The following is a 5,489-nucleotide window of genomic DNA, read 5'->3' on the forward strand; positions in this document are numbered from 1 at the left end:
AGTCTCCTGAGGTGGTAAAAACTGGAACTAACAACTGTATTAATTTGTTTGTTAAATTTTAGTCCACTATCCAATATGAAACCCAGATTCTTTGCAGCAAACGAACGATATGAGGTGAAAACAAAGATGTCGGATGATTTTGAAGTTGGAGGAGAAAATGAGATGACATTTTTCGCTCTTCCCTACCTTTCTGAACCGGAGAACACAGACAAATAACTTAGATAGATGACGCGTGACCTTTCCAATGTGATGATGTAATGCGTGGCGCATCTCAGAGATGGTACACGACTAGCATTTGTGGTTATGTTAAGTTGTGTCGAGACTTTGGATCGTGTCGAGACTTTGAAGCTGCATTGAGACGGACATTTGAACCTTCTTTGAACATTGGTATAGTTGGTTGCCACTGAAGTCCATTCTGTGTAGAAAAATCCTGGAATGTTTTCCTCAAAAACCTTCATTTCATTTCGACTGAAGAAAGAAAGACATGGATATCTTGGATGACATCGGGGTGAGTAAATTATCAGCAATTTTAATTTTTTTTAGAAGTGAAAAAATCCTTTAAGGTTGTTTTACAGTCTTCCTGAGAGTTAGTAAAACTTTCACAGCCTGACATGTATATTTAAGACACATCGGTTTCCATTTGCATGGAGTCCAGTACGCGTTCAGCTCAGGTTATTCATTACGGCACTTTACCGTAGTTATTGTGAATGTCATGATTGGTCGGGTAACAACGAGAACCACACCTGAAGTGACTTCAGAGTGTTTACTTTGTCGAAGGCTTTTAATCTGTGTTCACAACGCAAGGCTGAACAAGGATCGAATGTCGTTTCATGATCTTCAGAAGCCTTCTGATCTGCTCTGCTTACGGACGCACATCGTCTCGATGAAGCAACAGTGGAGGATCTGTCAGGTAGGGCTGATTTCTTCATGTAACTCTGACATCTACTTTGTCCGCCGCGGTTCCTCTCCTCGTTACACTTTGACAAGATCACAAATCTGTCGCCCTCCGCGGGTTCATTTAAATAATCAATGTCTGCACGATTCAGCTGCCGACTCCGACTGTATTCCGGATCTCATTAATATGTACCTTGTCTATTTTTATGCCAAACTAGCATTTACATGGATGCTTTATCTGTCATTTTTTGCTTAATTGACACGCTATAGCTAACAGTCTCTCTCTTTCTCCTTTCATCTTTCTTTTCTTTCCTTTTGGGAAAGATGTTATGTGTGTTCCCATGTTCTCTAATTATCCCCTAAACCTGTCTGGATGAGATATATGCCACATGGCTGTATTTAGCTTTTATCATCGGTAGAAAATTGGATTATTCCATTCAGATTGGGCAGAAGATGACAGAATTAACTTGTTACTCTTCAGGTGTGAATTATGTAGCAATTTGATTCAGTGTCTCATTAAGATCCGTACCATTGGGTTTGTATTTTTTACAGATTTGATACACTGCTTCATTTGCTTCACTTTGTATCGTTAAAACGCACTATTTCAAGCTCACGTTTTGTTTGTTTTGAGGGCTTTTATTGTTTGGTCTCGGTTGAAATTTGCTCCTCTGTCCTTGAAGTGTAAAATCTTTTAAAGGGACCATGATATGAGAGACTGATAGGGAACGCGGACGGAGAGAAAGAGAGAGATCAATGAACTGAAGAGGATAATGTCTTGCTCGAGAACAGCAGAGATGTTTTGGCTCATATATTTGCACACCCATCACGCTGAAAGCAGCGATCGGCTCTGTAAAGCAGTTATCTTCCCTTCACCTCTCAGATGAGAGGAGACGTACAGGAGGACTGTTGTGTTCTTTTGCTTACGCACTGCTTTACGGAAAGTCTTTCAAGCTAGTACAACCACAAATTCTCAGTGATCAATATTTCAGTGGCCATGGACATCAAAGCTCCTTACAAAAGAGTATTAAATAGCTATGGAAGTTTTTATTTTCGCAAGCCTCTTTCCTGCAAGTGTACGTACAGTTCCCATGTGACCGATAGACCGTGTGTAAGTTATGACTTTCATGAGTGCTGACTTTTTCAAAATGAATTTCTACAGGAAACGTTCATGCCGCAGTCTGTCGAGGTTCATCTCACGCCAGATAAATCGTCTTTTGGCGGCTCAACCACAATTAATTAAATGTCAGCTAAAATCGCTGAAAAATCAAATACTTAAGGGTTTGCCATTAATTAAAATTGTTTTGCTCACCAGCCACTGTGGCTAGTGGTTTTCCAAAGTTACTAGCCACAATTTTGACATCGATACCATGGGGAAAAAATTGTCATAGAGAGATTTTTTTTTATATTACCTCATAATTTGGCAGTAGGTTTATTAGGTTGCTGTCACTTTAAGACCTGACGCACGCATCAATTATACTTTTACACATGTGTTTTCTTTCTCAACTGTTTACTTTCACCTAAAACATAACTGACTGTGTTTATGTAAAATTCGCCAAGACCGGCATTTTGACATTATTCTGTGTTTATTTGGCTGTTTAAGCGCAATATGGCCTCGTTTACATTGCAGGTCTTGATGCCCAATTCTGATTTGTTGCCTATATCCGATTTTTTTTTTTTTTTTACTGTCCGTTTACACGTTCTTTCAATTGTGACCCATATCCGATTCATGTGTTTACACTTGCCATACTGTCTGAAACATCGCGCATGCTTAAAGGGTTAAATTATCTTGCACAGATGGACGAACGCAAAATATGCTTGATGCTAGCTCTGCGATATATGCAAAGTTCGCCAAACATCACCATGATTATGAGGCGGAGGAGGACGAAAAGTGCCATCATTGCAGCTGCGCATACGCTTCAGTTATTGTGTGTGAGAGAGATCTCAGGACTGGTGGGAGCATATTGTGTTTAAATATTGGCTTTAACGAGGAGCAGTGGGTCTGAAATTTTAGGATGAGCAAGCCAACCTTTGATATGTTGTGTCAACGTTTGTCCACATTCCTCTCCTACGACGACACAACGTTTCGTCGGGCCATCCGTCCCTTTGCAGAAGCGCGACGGGGTTTCTCTCGTCATTAAACCGCGGAGACGTCGCCTAATGCCTCCGATCTGCCTGTTTACATCACAGTCGCATTGGCACATATCCGATTTATTTCCACATATAAATGAGGCCTGAAACCGATCTCGAAATATCCGAATGCATGCGTTTTTTTCCTGTTTACACGGTCATAGAACACATCCGATCTGTGTCACATATGAGCAAAAAATCGGAATTGGGTCACTGACAGTGTAAACGAGGCCTATGTAGCTTAAAAAAGAACTCAATTTAGTTATGAGAGGCGGCTTTATGTGTGTGCACTTTGGGTGTGAGCAACAAATCTGTGGGAATGAGTAAAATTATTTGCAATATGCACAATCCCACTCCGAAATTCAAGCCCTGTAACACCAACAATATTAATCTATATAATATTCAAATGAAACGAGTGAGTGAGGGGAGGAGGCTTTATGTGTCAGTCTCTGTCGGAGAGATGAGAGAGTGAAAGAAGAGCTGGTATCAGCGGCGGTTTCTTCATTAGGGCGATCGGGCGACGCACCACCAAAGTGTGAAAGGGACTTTTTCAATCACTATCTCATTCAACCACAGAGTTCCGCTAGCAGTCACTCACTGTTGTTCTGCCTCTGGATCAGCTCTGGATATAGTCCAATCAGCGCCGAGTCACGTTCTGTGGAGTACCGCCTCTTTTTGGGCGATTTCACTCTGGCTGAGAATCGCCCAGAGTCTTCCCATAGACTTACATTCAAAGATTTTTTTTTTCGAACTGCAGGCACTGCAATGCATTCTCTATGGGTTCCGGGAGGGCTCGCACTAACGTGCTTTCGTCATCATACGTAACCTTAACTTGTGCAGCGATTGGTGGAAACAAATATAGCCTACCTCTAATAGTATTGCAAGCTGAAGTGACATCCAATAATTTCCTCAGTGCATAACTTACATTTCACGGACATATTCTCCATCTGTAAATGTTAGAAAGTCCAGTTTTCTGTCATGAGTGAACGAGCTTTCTGCAAGCTATACTTCCGTGAACGAGCGCCGCCGCGTGCATGCGCGCCGAACAGACGGAGCGCAATAGAATAGGAGTGCAATTATTCTGACTAAAATATACATTAGCACTAAATTATAAATATATTTAGCTAAAACATTTGTTGTTGAATATTTGTTGTTGTTGGTGAACATAAATGTGCTAGAGAATTTCAAACCTATATGTGTATTTTTATGATATTAGCTTTGTTTTTTTGTTTTTTGTTTTTAATTTAACTACTTCTTTAAAAAGCATTATTTTGTTTTTAGATTGTAATGTTGCAATGTTAGAATGTAATGTGACCCCTTTTTTTGGATAGACTGCAGATAGACAGCAAGGTTACACTATGTTTGTTTTTATAACCTTCAATATGAACATTGTTTGTAGGACTATATCGATCAGGATATTAAATATTTAAAAAAAAAATTAAATACAGGTTTTTTTTTATTCAAATAGAAAAATAATAATTAAATACTCAGATTATACCATACATCGCCATTTAGCCCAAAAATTCTGATTTATTTGGTAATTGGCTATTTCCCAACCCTACCGGCTGAAGTTTTAGCTAAACTTTAGGCTAGTGATAGCTACATTATTATCACTGTTAAATTGTTATTTAACAATAAGCCTACATTCAGTCCTGAATTAAAAATTCAGTTTGTTGTGCCCCCCCAAATTTTTTTAACACCAGCCGCCACTGGCTGGTATCGTGAAGCTTTTCTGCGGGAAATGAGTATTGGAGGTGTTTCAGATATTTCAGTATCGATAGGTATCGAAAAATCTATATTTTTGACAACACTACATTGCACTTTATTATTATTTTGAGATATCTTTTTAAAAGACTGCAATTGAAAAATGTATATACAGTATTAAATATAAAATTCTACCTGCCAGTAGGAGTGACTGCGTTACACACCACTGCTGAAATACACACGCATTTAGTGAGTTGGCGGGTGTTAATATCCAACCGTGCTTTCCTACTATATAGTATGCTAACACAGTATGCCAAAAAAGCAGAATCCCTGAATAGTATTTGAAAAACAGTAGGCGAAACGTTCCCTGGATGAGATTATGAAGTGTGCATTCGACGGACACTGTACTATCCCATGAGGCCACGGGAGGGGATTTATATCAATAGTTAATTCATCATGACAACTAAAGCTGGTAGGTCACATGACAGTAACAACATGGCGGATGTAGTACATCCGAATTTCATTCATACTACCCATATTCATATAATATAGAACATTCTTTTTTAACAGTCGCAAAAGTGAATTCAGATGTAGTTGCTACTTAAACATTATGCGATTTCTGACCCACTGCTAAAAAAAATTATTAGTGAAAAATCTACAATAAAGTAATAAATAAGTATTTGTTTAGTCAATGTAGTGTCCCACTATCTTTACCTCATCGTCTATTAACCAGCTGGTGAAAATGTGCATTGTGACTAATTTAT

This window comes from Leuciscus leuciscus, assembly GCF_965113295.1.
Source record: "Leuciscus leuciscus genome assembly, chromosome: 10".
NCBI lineage: Eukaryota > Metazoa > Chordata > Actinopteri > Cypriniformes > Leuciscidae > Leuciscus > Leuciscus leuciscus.